This window comes from Halichoerus grypus, chromosome X (genome assembly GCF_964656455.1).
Source record: "Halichoerus grypus chromosome X, mHalGry1.hap1.1, whole genome shotgun sequence".
Classification (NCBI taxonomy): domain Eukaryota; kingdom Metazoa; phylum Chordata; class Mammalia; order Carnivora; family Phocidae; genus Halichoerus; species Halichoerus grypus.
In genome coordinates, this window is record NC_135727.1 from 21,273,101 (window position 1) to 21,291,814 (window position 18,714).

At 41.2% G+C, this 18,714-nt stretch overlaps 1 protein-coding gene across 1 annotated transcript in view; it reads left to right on the plus strand.

The window, feature by feature from the left end:
• The window catches only part of ZDHHC9 (zDHHC palmitoyltransferase 9), a 77,766-nt gene that overhangs the window by 26,229 nt on the left and 32,823 nt on the right, over window positions 1–18,714 (plus strand). The window lies entirely within an intron of this gene.

Below are 18,714 nucleotides of genomic sequence, written 5' to 3' on the forward strand. Positions count from 1 at the left end.
GAGCTGTCCTGACATATTTTTAAAAGATTTTTATGTATTTATGACAGAGAGAGCACACACATGAGCAGGGGGAGGGGCAGAGGGAGAGGGAGAAGCAGGGTCCATGCTGAGCAGGGAGCCTGACATGGGGCTCAAACCCAGGACCCTGAGATCATGATCTGAGCTGAAGGCAGACACCTAATCGACTGAGCCACCCAGGCGCCCCAATTTTTAACCATTTTGTGTGCTTACATTTAAAATGTATCTCTTGGGGCACCTGGGTGGCTCAGTTGTTAAGCATCTGCCTTCGGCTCGGGTCGTGATCCCAGGGCCCTGGGATCGAGCACCATATCGGGCTCCCTGCTCCGCGGGAAGCCTGCTTCTCCCTCCCCCACTCCCCCTGCTTGTGTTCCCTCTCTTGCTGTGTCTCTGTCAAATAAATAAATAAAATCTTAAAAAAAATAAAATGTATCTCTTGCAAGCAGCATATGGTTGATTTTTTTCATACAGTTGGACTGTGTCTTTGTTTCTTTCTTTTTTTAAGGAAGCTCTATGCCAAATGTGGGGCTTGAACTCACAACCCAGAGATCAAGAGTTGCATGCTCTACTGACTGAGCCAGCCAGGTGCCCCTGGACCATTTCTTTAATTGGAACATTAATAATATTTAACGTAGTTATTAACATTTAGATTTATGTCTGGCATCTTTCTGTTTGTTGCCTATTTATTATACCTGTTCTTTTTTTTTTCCTTTCTTGTCTACTTTTGGATTTATGAAGTTTGTTTTATTTTTTTTTAAAGATTTTATTTATTTATTTGACACAGAGAGAGAAAGCACAAGTAGGCAGAGAGGCAGGCAGAGAGAGAGAGAGGGAGGAGCAGGCTCTCCACTGAGCAGGGAGCTGGACGTGGGGCTCGATCCCAGGACCCAGGGATCATGACCTGAGCTGAAGGCAGCCGCTTAACCGACTGAGCCACCCAGGCGCCCCAAGTTTGTTTTAGATAAACTTTTTATTTTGGAATACTTTTAGATTTACAGAAAAGTTGCAAAGATAATACAGAAAGTTCCTGTAAACCCCTCACCCAGGTTCAATTTCCCCTAATTTCAATTTTCCCAAATGTTCTCATTTGTTGTAATTAGGAAACAAACATTTCTACATCATTATTAACTAACCTTCAGATTTTATTTGGATTTTAATAGTCCAAATACTCTGCTTCAGGATCCTATTTATAATACCACATTGCATTTAGTTGTTATGTGCCTTTAGTCTCCCCTGATTTGTGACAGTTTCTTAGTCTTTGAATTTCATGACCTTAACAGTTTTGAGCAGAATTTGTCAGGCATTTTGTAGGATGTCCTTCAATTTGGGTTTTTTTCATGATTAGATTAGGTTATTGGGTTTTGAGAGAGTGTACCACAGAGATGAAGTGCGTTTCTCATCACATCATATCAGAGGGTGCATGCTAACAACATGACTTATCACTGGTCATATTAACCATGATTAAGATGGTGTCTGCCAGGTTACTTCACTGTAAAGTTATGTTTTCCCCTTCCCATACTCCATTCTTTAGAAGTGAGCCATTAAGTATGATGTGTTTTTTATTATTCTATATTCCATCTTTTAGTTTACTAGTAATACATTCTTTTATTATTCTTTTAGTTGTTAACCTAAAAATTACAACATGTAGTTTTGACCAGAACCTACCTGCAATTACTACTTTTACCTTTGCTTAATGTAAGGACCTTTCAATTCTTTAACTCAGTTTATTTCCTTATAAATTGAGCTGTTGTTCTGTGCTGTTAATGTCATGAATTTTAATTCATCATGTTTTTTTAAACATCATGAGACATTAAAAATATTTTGAAACAATCTCAAACCTATAGAAAAGTTTTAAGTACAGTACAAAGAAATTTTTGCCTGAACCTTTTTTTTTAAAAGATTTTATTTATTTATTTATTTGTCAGAGAGAGACAGAGAGAGAACACAAGCAGGGGGAGAGGCAAGCAAAGGGGAAAGCAGGCTCCCCACTGAACAAGGAGCCCGATGCAGGACTCAGTCCCAGGACCCTGGGATCATGACCTGAGCCGAAGGCAGACGCTTAACCAACTGAGCCACCCAGGCGTCCCAATTGCCTGAACTTTTTATGAGTAAATAACTGACACGATGCTCTATCATTTCAAAATAGTTCCATGTGTATTTCCTAAAAAACAAAGGTCATTCACTTAAAAAAACTGCACCGTAACCATCAAATCAGAAAATTAACATTGATATATCACTATTATCCAATACTCAGATACCCATTCAAGCTTTGCCAACTTGCCAATAATGTCCTTTATAGCCAAAGAATCTAATTCAGAATGAAGCATTGCATTTGGTTGTCATGTCTATTTAGTCCTGCAATCTACAATAGTTACTCTGTCTTTACTTGACTTCCATTACCTTGACACTTAAAGATTACAGCCCAGTTGTTTTGTAAAATGTCCCACAACTTGTGTTCATCTGATGTTTCCTCATGATTATATTTGGTTTATAAGTTTTTGGCAGGAATACAACAGAAGTGATGCTTTATTCTTTTAATGCACTAAGTTGGTGTCTTCTAGACTTCTCCACTGTAGGGTGATTCTTTTTTCCTTTGCAAATAGTAAGTATTTTGTGTACAGGTACTTTGAAACTGTATATTTATGTATCTGTATATGTATATCTATCCCCAGTTCCTCTTCAAACTTTTCATTCATTCATTCATTCATTCGTTCATATCAGTATGGACTCATGACTTCCTATTTTTATTCAATGGGTTTTAAGCTATTACTATCATTATTTACTATGATGCTCAAATTTAGCCAATGGGAGCCCTTTTAGGTTGGCTTCTGTGTCCTTTTGATATTTCCCCCATTATTCTTTGAGCACTTCTTTACTTTTAGGGGACAAAAAGAAGGTTAAAGCTCCTCTTATACGTTCTGTCCCCCAGTCCTAGGATTAACCTTTTCTCCAAGAATCCCTGGTTCCTTTTAATGTAGAATGGTATTTAGAAACCAAGATCTGGGCCCTGGGTGTGCTCATTGTGGTTAGGGTTGTTATGGACTGAATGTTTGTATCCCCACAAAATTCATATGTTGAAGCCCTAATTGCCAATGTGATGGTATTTGGAGATGAGGCCCTTAGGAGATAATTGGGTTTAGACAAGGTAATGAGGATGGAAGATAAGCGCCCTTACAAGAAAAGGGAGAGACCAGAGCTCTCTTCAGCATTAAGAGGGTACCATGAGAAGGTGGTTATCTGCAAACCAGGAAGAGGCTTCTCACCAGAACCTGACCATGCTGGTGCTCTGATCACAGATTCCCAGCCTTCAGAACTGTGAGAGATACATTTCTGTTATTTAAGCCCCCCGGTCTATGGCATTTTTTTTTTTTTTAAAGATTTTATTTATTTGACAGAGAGAGACACAGCGAGAGAGGGAACACAAGTGGGGGGAGTGGGAGAGGGAGAAGCAGGCTTCCCGCAGAGCGGGGAGCCCGATGCGGGGCTTGATCCCAGGACCCTGGGATCATGACCTGAGCTGAAGGCAGACGCTTAACGACTGAGCCACCCAGGCGCCCCTGGTCTATGGCATTTTGTTATAGTAATCAGAGCTGACGAAGACAAGGGTGCTGCTGCTCCCAGGCCCTCTCAGTAGATTAAAAGGGGGGAAACCTGGCTCCCAGTTTTTCTTAATATAATTCTTCTATAGGCAATTAGTCTTCTATAGCTGTAATTCTCCATTTTGTCATTTAATTTCATGAATATATTAATTACAATTATTTTATATTCTATGACTGAGAACTCTAATATCTGGTTCTTCTGTGGCTCTGTATCAATTGTCTATTTTTCTCCTGATTTTCTTTTCTTTCTATTTTTTTTTTCAGTAGGCTCCCTGCCCAGCATGGAGCCCAATGTGGGGCTTGAACTCACGACCCTGAGATCAAGACCTGAGCTGAGATCAAGAGTCGGACACTTAACTGACTGAGACACCCAGGTGTCCTGTCCCTATTTTCTCTTGATTTTCAGTCAGAGTTTATCTTTTTGCATGCTTTATGATTATTGATTGAATGTTGGACACCATATAAAAAGTTGAAGAGATAATTTGAGGTGCTGGCTGATGCTATCTTCCTCCAGGGGGGAGTTATTTTTTACTCTGGCAAGCACTCAGGGTAGGGATAGATCACCTTAATCTGATTAGAGATTGGGACTGAGCTTCCATCTTTATGAGGGCTGATCTTTTTCCCATTCTCTCTTACTCCTGGGTTGTGGCCCTTTGGGGGGATTCAGCTGAAATTCTGTGGTATTTACCAGGGCTTCTCCTTCATGGGCACTCAACTCCATTTTCCCTTTCTCAGTTTCATTAGACTTCTGAAAGCTTTTCTCAGCTTCTCAGACTCTCAGGCACTATTTTCTGCATTGTTTTTTTCCTAAGGTTCTTAGCTTCTCATTCCACAGCTTTCAAATGGCCAAATGGCTTAAAAGCAAAAATGCAGCCAGATGTCTGGCTCACATCTCTCCTCTCTCCCTCTCCCTCTCTCCTCCAGAATCTTGGTCTGTCTCAATTTCATGCTCCCTTGATGGCCCTTCAATGTGACTAAAAATGTTTTTATGTGTTCAGCTTTTAGAGTTGCTCTCAATGGGATGGTTAGTCTGAAACAAGTTAGTCTGTCATTGACAAAAGCAGAAATTGATTTAAACAATCACTCTGGCTGTTGTGTGAAGAGTTAAGATGGGCTGAGAATGGAAATAGGGAGACCAAGTAGGAGGTTTGATAAGATGATGGCATGGATAAATGTGAAAACAGAGATGTGGAGAAACAGACATAAGTTGGGAGGTAGGGGTGAGAGGAGGGAGAGGGAAATATAGAACTCTAATGTCTTCATCTTACAAAGTGGGCAGTTAGGAGAAACTACCTATGGTTGATCAAACAGGAAATGTAAGTTTATGCATATTTTTTAAAGTGAAAAAGAGGGGTGCCTGGGTGGCTCTGTCGGTTGAGCAGCCGACTCTTGATTTCGGCTCAGGTTATGATCTCAGGGTTGTGGGATGGAGCCCTGCATCAGACTCCATGCTCAGCACAGTACGCTTAAGATTCTCTCTCCCTCTCCCTCTGCCCCTCCCGTTGCTCCCTCTCTCCCTCTCTCTCTCAAATAAATACATAAATAGGGGCGTCTGGGTGGCTCAGTCGTTAAGCGTCTGCCTTCGGTTCAGGTCATGATCCCAGGGTCCTGGGATCGAGCCCAGCATCAGGCTCCCTGCTCAGCGGGAAGCCTGCTTCTCCCTCTCCCACTCCCCCTGCTTGTGTTCCTTCTCTCGCTGTCTCTCTCTCTCTCTGTCAAATAAATAAAATCTTTAATAAAAAAATAAATACATAAAATCTTTTTAAAAAGGCAAAAAAGACAACCATTTGAGGAAATAAAAATAATGTTGAAACTATATTGGAAGGGATGGATGGGAGGTGGGAGTGGTGGGAGTGAGCTTAATCCTTATCTCTCATAGCATTATTTAGTAGATGATGTCAAGAAATATAGAGGAGGGGAGAAATTTTTTTTTTAAAGATTTATTTATCTAAAACTAATGATGTAATGTATGGGGATTAACATAACAATAAAAAAAATTTTTAAAAAAAGATTTATTTATTTATTTGAGAGAGCGAGAATGAGAGAGAGAGAGTACATGAGAGGGGGGAGGGTTAGAGGGAGAAGCAGGCTCCCCGCTGAGCAGGGAGCCCGATGCGGGACTCGATCCAGGGACTCCAGGATCATGACCTGAGCCGAAGGCAGTCGCTTAACCAACTGAGCCACCCAGGCGCCCCGAGGAGGGGAGAAATTTGAAGAGTTTTTAGGAGGTAAAATTTGTAAGGCTTGGTGATTGATCCAATTTAATGAATAAGGGGAGGGAGGAGGGAAAGCTGATTTGCAGATTTTCTAGCTTGAGTGGTTGGGTAGATGTGGTATTACAACCGAGGTAAAGAATACGGAGGAGCATCTAGTTCAGGAGAGATGATACATTCAGTTTTAGCTGTATGCAGGACATTGTGGTCAAGATGTATAGTAGGTACCCACACATGGGCAAAAGTTCTTACCACAATAAAATTAAAAATGAGAAATTAACAAGAAAACCACGGGGGGGGAATATCTGGTCACTTTGAAATTTAAAATGACTAGCCTAAAAACTCTTGGGTTAAAGTGGAAATGACACAAATAAATGGTTTATGAATAAATGATAATTACAGCAAAAAGAGAAAAGAACCCATGCTGATGTTATGGATAGATGTCTTTACTTAGTAGATCTCTGCTATAGATTGAATGCTTTTGTCCCCCACAGATTCATATGTTGAAACTTAACGCCCAAGATGATGATATTAGCAGGTGGGGCCTTTGGGAGGTTCTTAGGTCATGAAGATAGAGCCCTCATGAATAAGATTAGTGCTTTTATAAAAGAGACCCCAGAGAGCTCACTTGCCCCTCCCACCATGTGAGGACACAGTGAGAAGACATTGACTGTCTAGGAAGCAGTTTCTCACCAGACATCAAATATGCTGGGGCTGTGAGTTTGAACTTGAACTGTGAAAAACAAATGTTTGTTGTTTATAAGGCTCCCCCCGTCCCCCTCCCCCTGTTATGGTATTTTGTTATAGCAGCGTGGACAGACTAAGACAATTTCATTGATAACTCCAGTCAGGATTCTGATACATAGAGTGGGCAGGTAAGATGAGCCTTACCCATTTTGTGGTGCTAAGTGGGGCTTGTGTTGTGTGGCAGTGCCATACATTTCATTTATAACTCTGAGGTAAGAACTCTCTCCCCCAATACCACAGTATAAATTGGCTTCATATTCTAATAGAATTTGGGAATGTTGATATGCTCAAACGGTGGTATCCCAATGTTTCCATAGTAACTAATGCACACCCAGAGGAAAAGATTGAGAATAAATGAGAATAGCATTTTAACAAAATAAGTGAGGGGCGAAGAGCCTTTAGACATGTGATTACCTCTTATTTAGGAATATGAAGATATTCATCTCTTTAATAATGGGGTTATAAAAGTTGTTACAATGAAACTTGTCAGTAGCCATTTATATTCCATTTTTCTCCATAATCATCACCACCAAAAGCATTTAAATGCTTCTTTGCCCAGCAATACTGTAGAGAGTGAGTTAAAGGGACATAGTTGCCATTCTCCTGTGAGCTTGAAATCAGGATGGGACAGGTTAGGCCAATGTTCATATTCCAGCCTGCCTGGCAGAGCTTTGCCTTAGTGGATATTAGGAAGAGTGGGGATTCAAAAAATTCTGTGGAATTCGTTTGCTTTGGTGCAAGACTTTACTAAAAACTTAACACTCTCCTGGTTAGAGATTGTCCATATGGAGTTCTCCTGTTCCTCCTTTCCTATCCCACCAGCTGATTTTTTCCATTCCTTCTTAACACCCTTCTTCCTCCTCCCCCAATATCTTTGATATATATCTTATATCTTTGATAACCTGCTAATTTACTAAAATATAAAACAGTCCGTTACTGTGAATTCAGTTGTTATGGGCTGAATTCCCCCCACTCCATTCATATGTTGAAGCTTTAACCCCTAATGTGACTGTATTGGAGATAGAGCCTATAAGGAGATAATAAAGGTTAAGTGAGGTCATAAGGGTAGAAGAGAGCCCTCACCAGGAACTGAATTGGCTGGCACCTTGATCTGGGACTTCTAGCCTCCAGAACTGTGAGAAAATCAATTTCTGTGTTTAAGCTACTCAGTCTATGTATTTCGTTATGGCAGCCTTAGCAGACAAATATATCAGTGTGCATGCACAACCAATAAAGCTGTTATCAGAAACAGACTTTGTAAGGGTGAAGAGATGACTTTTTTATTTTAGAATAACAGAGATTAAATTTCCACAGATAAATATAATAACCAATGGGATGTCTATTCAACCCAGAACAGAAACACACAGAGAGGTATACCAAGAATCTCCAGGTAGGTAGATTGCCTGGTTTAGCTGATTCAGCTTCGCCTGCCCGATTCCTTCTTCATTTAGAAGAGTGGTTAAGGAGTACATTTGAAAAACATATTCATGGCACCTTTCGAAAATTAGTCTCCAGCTCACCTGCTGTGCAAATTAATTCAGAGATTAGAAGCAAAATGTGATGGGAGATGTCAGTAGGGTGAAGTTCATCAGTGGGAACTAAAGTCAATTTCCTGGAGTGGCCAGGGGAAGATATACCAGAATGATGATCCTTTACCTTGGATGGCCAGAGGTCTGGTAGACATCCTCAAATTCAGAAGGGCCTTACAGGTCAGATAAAAAAGGAGTATATCTTCATACAAGAGGCTCAGTCTGAGCAAGGAACATTTCCATGCTTTTGTTTTGTTTTAAACTTGTGACATTTGATATTACAGTCACTGGGGAAAGAGAAAAATTTGAGGAAATGGAGTTCTCGATAAAGCATTTTTTCATCCCAAGGGATTTGGTATTCATCATTATTACATCCAAACTAAAACAAGGCAGAGAGAACTATTTATTCCTGGATAAAATGGTCTTCTCTTGCCATCTAGAACAGAGTGCTTAAAGCTCCTGGTCAATCAATTATATATTATATTAAAATGTAAATAAAATTTTGTCATTGCGTTTTTTCAGCCCTCCAATTATTTTTAAAAGTGTTGCTTTAGGGAGGTATATGAACACTATAGTTAGGTCAATTTTCTTCTGCCTATTTCCACGTGATTTAAAGACAATCATGTCAATAAGGAACATATCATTGCAGACAATTTCTTTTTAGTCTTTTTCTCAGTGTGGGATTCAGAGTCTAATAGATTGCCAGGATATATATTTAATACCTCAGTTTAGAATATTAAAAAAACATGATATTTTTACATCCATTTGTAGCTGGGTAGAAGTTTGGCTTGAGATACAAATACTGTAGTTTTGTACAGTATACTGACACAAAAATTAATTAATATTCTTGTATAGCTAATGTATGCACATGGAGCAAAATTCCAAAGTTATAAAAGGGTATACGCTGAAAATTAGGTCTCTCTCCCATCTTTATCTCTAAGTTCTCCAGTTTCTACCTCTGAGGTGGAAACCACTGTTACCAGTCTCTTGTGTTTCCTTCTATAGATATTCCAAAGTGCGTTGATTCTGGAACAGGATCTTCCCCCTTCCCTAGCAGGCTTTCAGTCCCTGGCAGCATGAAAATGTTGCTCATTGAGGTCAGAACTAATGTTCTGAGCAATAGCATGGAAGAGTGACTGCCCTTGATTCTTCTCACACCCCTCCTGGGAAACCACATTCTCAAAGCCGATCACCAGACATTTGTCTATACCACCTCTAACTGGACATAATACTGGCACAGACACATTTATCATGAATACACAGCAATCAAAACACCTAACAGATCCATACATTAGATATTTACTTAGTGATGTGTGTGAAAAAGTAGGTGCTTTTGATAGGTTGTTGAGCAAGGAAGGAGTTCTGTTTTTAAGCAAGATGGAACCAGTGAGAAATTACTCCCTCTTTTCCAGGGAATGGAGATTTCATGAGAGAGGTAAAAGGAGAAAGAAATCTTGGCTGAAAGGTGTTTTAAGCAAGATGGAACCAGTGAGAAATTACTCCCTCTTTTCCAGGGAATGGAGATTTCATGAGAGAGGTAAAAGGAGAAAGAAATCTTGGCTGAAAGGTGCAGAAAAGGCATTCCAGCATGAGCTGTGGTCTGGGAGAAATCTTGGAATTGGGGTTTGGGATAAAAGAAAGAAGGGAGTATTGAGTGTTGATTTGCAGAGAGCAGAGTGGGTGAATTAGACTGGCAGGAAGAGGCAGTGAGGTGAGAGTGAGGTGATGTGGGATGAATGGCCATTTGCATTCGCGTATATTGAAGGTTTGTATAAATATCTATGGACAGGGCGCCTGGGTGGTTCAGTCGTTAAGCGTCTGCCTTCGGCTCAGGTCATGATCCCAGGGTCCTGGGATCGAGCCCCGCATTGGGCTCCCTGCTCAGTGGGAAACTCCCCCTGCTGTGTTCCCTCTTTCGCTGTGTCTCCCTCTCCCACTCCCCCTGCTGTGTTCCCTCTTTCGCTGTGTCTCTCTCTGTCAAATAAATAAATAAAATCTTTAAAAAAAATCTATGGACAGAAGTCAGTCAGTCCTTCTATATATACTGTGTCTCCCATGTTCCTAGCACTGCCATCAGAACTATCATTCAGTCCAGAATTTTTCTCTAACAAAGGCACCAAAGAATCGGTTGTAGCATAGTATGGTAGTTTTCCTATAGTAAGTTCTTCTCGGAGGTTAATTCTATTAACTAAACAGCCATAACTTTCCTTAATAATTTGTTATGGCACTATTATCCACACAATTATGTAAAAGGATTTCTCAATCTTGCCACTACTGACATTTTGTGGGGTGCTGTACTGCACACTGTAAGATATGTAGCGGTATCCCCAGCCTTAACCACCCCCCCGATGCCTGTAGCACTCTCTCCAAATTTGAGAACGAAAAAATGTCTAGATATTTAGGGCAAAATTGCCCCGGATGGAGAACCAGTAATATAAAGTCTCACAAACCTATATTCTTTTGTTTTGTAACACCCCTTTTTAAAAATTAACATTTGCCAAAATAATACATTTGTGTAGATAAAAATTAAATAGTGCCAAAGGACTTATAATAAAAAGCAACTGTCTCCTGCCCCACTCCTCCTCACCCATATTCCCATCCCTGAGGTCTACCACTTTTAAACTGTTTCTGGTTTGAGTTTTTCTTATGTTCCTGCCATATCCATCTACCTGTTTATCCATTCATTCAAAGCACATATTCATTGAACACCCTGTTTGCTAGGGCTGCCATAACAAAATAGCACAGCTTGGGAGGCTTAAACAGCAGAAATTTATTCTTTCACAGTTCTGGAGGCTGGAGGTCCAAGAGGAAGATTCTGGCAGGCTTGGTTTCCTCTGAGGGCCATCTGGGAAGGATCTGTTCCAGGCTTTTCTCCTTGACTTGCAGATGGCCACCCTTTTGCTGCCTCTTTATGGGATTGTCCCTCTGTGTATTCCTACCCCTGGTGTCTCTTCCTCTTATTATACCAGCCCCATCCCAATGGCCTCATTTCTGGATTAGAAATCCTGGATTAGAGCCCCATCCCAATGGCCTCATTTCAACTCAATCACCTCTTTTTTTAAAAAAAGATTTTATTTATTTATTTATTTGAGAGAGAGAGAGAGATCGAGAACACGAGAGTGGAGTGAGGGGAGAGGGAGAAGTAGACTCCCCGCTAAGCAGGGAGCCGGATATGGGACTCGATTCCAGGACTCTGGGATCATGACCCCAGCTGAAAGCAGATGCTTAACTGAGCCACCTAGGCGCCCTCAATCACCTCTTTATAGAACTTATCTCCAGGGGTGCCTGGGTGGCTCAGTGGGTTAAGCGTCTGCCTTCATCTCATTGTAGTGATCCCGGGGTCTTGGGATGGAGCCCCACATCTGGCTCTCTGCTCCGCGGGGAGCCTGCTTCTCCCTCTTCCCTGCTTGTGCGCACTCTCTCTCTAATAAATAAATAAAATCTTTTAAAAAAATAACTTATCTCCAAATACAGTTACATTCTGAGATACTGGGTATTGGGACTTCAATATATGAATTGGGGGGGGATGTAATTTAGCCCTTTTTTAAAGAAATTTTTATTTATTTATTTGCAAGAGAGAGTGTATGAGTGGGGGGAAGGGCAGAGGGAGAGGGAGAAGGAGGCTCCCCGCTGAACAAGGAACCCCGACACGGGGCTCGATCCCAGGATGCTGGGATCATGACCTGAGCTGAAGGACACGCTTAACTGACTGAGCCACCAGGTGCCCCTGCAATTTAGCCCTTAATAAGCACCTACTATGTGCCAGTCACTGTTCTCAGCACTGGGGATAAAGTGGTGAACAAAACACAAAAGTCCCTGCTCTTCTTAAGTTTACATTCTAGTGGGGGAGAGCAACAATACACTATAAATACATAGTTAAAATATATAGTATGTTAAAAGACACTAAGTGCTATGGGAGAAAAATAAAGCAGAGAAAGGAGATAGGGAGATTTGGGGGGGTGCTGCAGTTTCAAATAGTGTAGCCAGGGAAAACCTCTCTGAGAAGGGGACATTTAAGTAAGGACCTGAAGGAGGTGATAGAGCAAGACATGCAAATATCTGGGGAAAGATCATTCTAGGTGGAGAGTATAGCCAGTGCAAAAATCCTGTGTAGAACACGTCCAGTTTGTTGAAGTAACAGCAAGGAGGCCACTGGGGCTGGTGCAGAATGAACAAGGGGGAGTAGCAGGAGATGCAGGGATTGGGAGATGGTGAGGCAGATGATTGTGTAAGGTCTAGTAAGCCCATGTAATGACTTTGGCTTTTGTTCTGAGTGAGATGGTGTGTTAGAAAAGTCTCGTTCTTCCCTCCTGTGTGTCTCCTTTATTCTCACACTACTGTCACATTTCAACACTTCTGACACCAGATGTGTGAGTTTTTTTCCCCTACAACAAGGGATTCTCTGTGATAGCAGCTGGGTGTCCTATAATTTAATTCCATTCTGACACTGTTTACCTGGAGATAGTGTCAGATCCCACAGGTTTCGGGCCCAGTCCCACCAGACTGTTCCCCCCAGCCCCCTGCAGATACCATTGGCAAGTCCAGGTTGTCACCTGTGCTTCTGACTACTTATAAATCTGAGGTTCCCATGGTCCCCTCCTGGGGTTTGGTTAGTTTGCTACAGCAGCTCACAGAGCTCAGGGATACACTTACTTAAGTTTACCAGGTTATTAAAGATATGCTAAAGGATACCAATGGACAGCCAGAAGGAGATGATGTATCTACATAGGGCAAGGGCTGGGAGGGTCCCAAGAGTAGGAGCTCCTGTCCCTGGAGTTTGGGTATGTCACCCTCCCGGCATATGGATGTGTTCACCAACCAGGAAGCTCTCCTAATCCCATACTTTTGGGATTTTTATGGAGGCTTCATTGCGTAGCCAAGATCAATCATTAACTCCATTTCCAGCTCTTCTCCCTTCTCTTGATGGAGGTGGGGCTGAAAATTCCAGGCTTCTAATCATGGCTTGATCTTTCTTTCTGGTGACCAGCCCCCATCCAGGAACCATCCAAGAGCCCACCTAGAGTCACCTTATTAGAACAAAGGATGCTTCTATCACCCAGGAAATTATAAGGGTTTCAGGAGCCCTGTGTCAGGAACCAGGGTCAAAGACCAAATACTAGAACAAAAGATGCTCATAGTGCTCTTACCACTTAGGAATTTACAAGGGTTTTAGTTCTGTGCCATGAACTGGGGGGGCAGAGACCAATATATATATTTTTTCTATTATGCAGGATCTGAGTTAACGTTTAAAAGAATCTCTCTAGGGGCACCTGGATGGCTCAGTCAGTTAAACATCTGACTCTTGGTCACATCTGACTCTTGGTTTCCGCTCAGGTTTGATCTCAGGGTCATGGGATCCAGCCCCACATTGAGCTCCACACACAGCACAGAGTCTGCTTGAGACTCTCTCTCTCCCTCTGCCCCCGCCCCCCAATGCTCTCTCTCTAAAATAAATAAATAAATCTTAAAAAAAAACAAAAACAAAAAACAACCCACCAGAATCTCTCTAGCTGCTGTGTTAATAATAGACCAAAAGGGAGCAAGGGTGGATGTAGGGAGACCAGTAAGGGGAGTATTGCAATTATCCCTTTTCTCTAAATGATATGTATATACTGCCGGTCGTTGGTTTACCAGCTCTAAGCATCATCTAGTGACTTGCTGACTCGGTTTCCGCTCAGGTTTGCTCTAATAGGTGGGATTTAACTCACTTACACGGCAGCACCACCACTCTCTTCCTCCAAATACATCACTCTTATCACTCTCTGTAGTTCCTCTACTTAGTACACCTCTCCAGAGACAACCATTCTAATGTGATGTATCTTTTTGTTTGTATGTCTTCTTGGTTATCTTTGTGCCTTTCTATAAGACACATAAATCTCTTTTTTTTTGGTTCCATCATCTACAGATAGTATCTCTCGATTCTGCACTTTCTAAAATTGGAATATTAGTGCCTCTACACAATTTTCCGCCTCCTCTAATTTTGTCTACTTTCTCATTTCTGTATGCTATGCTTTTACATTAAGTTTGTTAACATTTACTTTATACTTTGTAATCACAATTAAGTTTTCTGCGATTTGTCTCTAGTTTGGATTTCGAAAGTTGAAAACCAATAAGGATAGTATTTACATTATTATGACTATATAAATATATATCTGTATAAAGCCAAGGGATGGGCCTTGATTACATTTTCTTCTTTGTAGTTCCAATGTTACAACCTCCATTGGTTGCTCTATATCATTCCGTGTCCTGATTGCCTTAATTATTGGAAAATAGCATTTTTAAACAGTTTTGTATTTTCCTTGAATTTCTGATTGCCATTCATTCATTTATGTATGAGTGTGTGTATGTATGTATATATGTATTTATGCTGTGGGTAGACTAAACATACGCCTTCTTTATCATATCTCTGCTATTTTCCAGTTTCTTTTTCATTTTGTTTATTGCTCAAAATAAATTCTATTCTTCCTTAGGCCTACTTCCTATGTTAATTCAAACCATTTCTTCAAGTTTGATCCATAGATTTCTTGTATAGCTTTTGTTTTTCCTGGGATTTCTTTTTTTTTTTTTTGAAAGATTTTATTTATTTATTTCAGACAGAGAGAGAGAGAAAGAGAGAGACAGAGCATGAGCTGGGTGGGGGAGGGGCAGAGAGAGAAACAGGTTCCCAGCTGAGCAGGGAGCCGGATGTGGGGCTTGATCCCAGGACCCTGGGATCACAACCTGAACTGAAGGCAGATGCTTCACCAACTGAGCCACCCAGGCGCCCCACCCTGGGATTTCTTTATTGCACCTTTTTGGTTTATTTCTTGCATTCTGTGCCTTTACTGTATCCTTAATTTTCCTAGCTCTTTTTTTTAATTTTTATTTTTTTAAGTAATCTCTACACCCAACGTGGGGCTCAAACTCATGACCCTGAGATCAAGCATTGCACACTCTACTGACTGAGCCAGCCAGGTGCCGCAGTTTTCCTAGCTGTTAACCACATCATCTCTTTTGCTGATTTCCCTTTTTCCTGGAGTCCTCCTTTGTTCTGTATGGCATTTTTCTGGGCTGGTCGGCTCCAAAAATCAGCTTTAGTTCTGTGTATTCTGTCAACACCTGTCCCTCCATTTTTTATCTTCCAGATGACATATATTGTCTGTCATCTGATGTCCCTTTTCTTTGTTGTGGGCTTATACCTTTTAAATCCCCCTACTATAATTCTAATGGTGTCTTAGGAGGGAGAGCAAATTAATGCAGGTGGTCATTCTGCCATATTGAACAAATATAGAGCCTTACAATACTTTTTTAAATTTTAATTTTTTAAGTTCTAAAATTAATAATGTTTCTTGTAATTAATTCAGACATTAAAGAATTGTGTATAAAATAAAACTTAAAAGTTTGTTCACCACCCTCACTCCCCAGAGGTGACACTGTTTGGTAAATATCCTTCCAGACTTCTAAAATATGCATATACAAAATCATATACATATACACATACACAAAATAAGGTTTTTTGCTTGATAGATTGGATAGTTGGATTTTATAAACATTTAGATACTGGGTTTTTAAACTTAACATATTGGGCATACTTGCATATCAGCACATAGATACTTAATTTTTTTTGAGATGGGGGAGGGGCAGAGAGAGAGAGAATCTCAAGCAGACTCCACGCTCAGCATGGACTCCTACATGGGGCTTGATCCCACAACTCTGAGATCATGACCTGAGCTGAAATCAAGAGTTAGAGGCTCAACTGACTGAGCACACAGGTGCCCCAAAACTTAAATTTTAATGTAAAATTTTTACTGAAATATATACACATATAGAAAGGCAATGGTCTGCTTTTTCTGTATATATGCTATATCTCCTTATTTTTAATAGTTGCATAGTACTCCTATGCAATAAAGAATTTTTTGTTTGCTAACTTTTGCAATTATAAGCAATGCTATAGTAAACATCTTGGAACATATATCTTTGAACTTTTGTGTTACTATTTCTTGATAGAAGTAGGTCTGTTGGGTCAATGGCTATGAAATGTATAAACATTAAGAGATACTACTGAATAGTCCTGCTGAAAAAAATTTGCCAATTTACTTTCCTATTAACAGTATTTGAGAAGGTACAAACTTTTGAGGCAAACTCTCCTTAAAAGGTTGGAGACTCTGCTGTGCATAGTTGAGAACTGGACTCTGTACTGTTTTTTATTTATATTTAATGACTTCACATGAGCTGGTCTTTTCTGTCTTTGAATATTTCAAGTTCCTTAGAGCCTGGGATCATGTCATATACTTCTTTGGTATTTCCTATAGTGCTTAGTACAGGCTGGGCAAACTGGGTGCTTAGTACATACTTAATGATTGACTGATAAACCAGTTTATATTTTGGGCTACACAATCCCTTGAGGTCAGCTCCTGGAATGAGAAGGCTGGGCAGAGTCAGAGACTAGGGCTGTGCCGGGTCAGTATCAGATGCTCTCACTTGGATATCAAGTTTAGACCATAATCTAGGAACCTCATTTACATAAAGCACCTAAATTAATCCCTGGCTCAGGAGGTTCATAATAAGTTGTCTTTATTGGTGAGAGAGTAGCCTTAGGGCTAGTGTTGAGGGTTCAAGCCCAGCACCTAAAACCATTCAGGCTGGAGTCAGAAATCCACAGTCTAGAGATGAAACAAAATTGAGAACCAGCAGGAGCAGACAGGTATCAGAGGTGGAAACAGAGGCTAGGTTTGAGTTCAGTTGCATTGTAATATCACCTTCCCTGCCACCCCAGGCATTTTTTATTGGGCTTTCTGTATGTTTATCTTTTGCACAGTGGCATCTTAAAGGTGTTTTTCAGTCTCTGACAGGAGCCAACAATCCCAGCACAGTGCTGTGAATACGGGAGGTATATAATGAAAGAGAGTCCACTGGTCTCTCTCCTGTTGAGATGGACAACGTGGCAGCAGTGTTGGGGATTCACTTGAGACGATGGTGCTAGAGAACAGCCATTTGGCTAGAGCAAGATTACTGCCCAAGCTTTTCCTCATCAGGGAGTGGGGTGCCCGGGATTGGGAAACCAAGAGGTCAGGCAGATAAGGATTAACTTCAGGGACAAATTTAGAGGCTCTGAAAACATGGGGGCACATGGATGACACAGGTTCAACAAAGTGAAGAATGGGTTTCCTTCTTACCTTTCTACCCCTAGTCAGCAGCATAGATAAAGGAGGGAGGCGGGCCAGGTTTGTTACATATAGACGTTCATCATAACATATAGCATTGATTGTGTTTCTCCTATATGCCAGACATTTCCTGCACATTATCTCTAATCTCCCTTATAACTCTATGAAGTAGGTATTAGCTCTATTTTACAGAAGTTTATATAAGCTACTGAGGGCCAGGATTTGAATCCAGGTCTATTTGGCCATAAAGCTTTTGTGCCTTCTGCTATACACACCATTCTGCCTCTTCTATGTCAGTCATAGCAGCCCCGACCTCAGCGAAGTAGTTGCTGCCTAAGAACTGGTTGGTTATGTGTGGGCAGGGTGTCCCATGGTTCTTTCCTTTGCTCATCAATTCATTATACAAGTAAGTATTTATTTATGGCCAGAGAGTTGGGAGAGGAGTGCAGGTCAGGTAGGTGGTGTGGGAAGGGACACGTGTGTGGGGGGAGGGCAAGGGGACATAGGAGGGTTGAAACTTGAGAAAAAAGAGCAAAAGAAAAGGGTCATCATGAGCTGGAATGCAGGATGGGGGCTGATTTTGGGGGTCTGTTCTTGCATGCAGTACTAAATGGGTCTTTGGGTGTTTGCGGAAGAAATACCTGGAGCAACACTAGCAGGCAGGCTGCAGCCCACTGGAAGCCCTCAGGCCCGCACTTTATACCGACACATCCACAAACACACACTCACAGGGGAGCCATAAATATGGAGACAGATATCTTTAAACAGGCACACCAAAATGTATACCGCACAATGGAAGCCGATTGCAATGGTTTTTCTAGTGCTCATCTTGTGACTGTTAACTCCCCTTCAAGGGAACCAAAGCTCATATGGATACGTAAAGTCTGGGAGGTTTGTTGAGAGGAGAAGGAAAGAGAAGAGAAAAAAGAAACAATCTCATTTTATAGTCACAATTTAGTTGTGTGTGTGCATTAAGACTTCCAGGATTATATGAAATGATGTAACTATAGAGAAGGAACTGCTATGGAATGTTTGCCCATATAAACCTTACTTATGTTTCTTTTAGTGGTAAACACTAGTAATAACAGATAGTAATAAAACAAGCCTGACCTACACAGCCACTTAATCCCAGAGGGATGTGACCCAGAGCAGGGAGGGGCAGAGCCCAGGAATGTGTTGCTGTGACACATTGATTCCAGGACTCCCTGGGCTTCACCTGCGCCTGAGATATGCACAAAGTATGTTTGGAAGCTGCAGAGATTTATTTGTGACTGCTCCACAGTCAGGGGGATGGCAGCTAGGGTAAACATGCTATTCATAAGGGCATCTAGTGTACACAGGCTTGAGAATCCAGGGGTCTGATGGGGCTGAGGGAAGTTCCTCTCCCTTCCATACCAAGTGTGCGCAATACCAGCACCCTCCAGGATTCAAAGGGGGAGAATTGGAGACAATGATACTGATCATA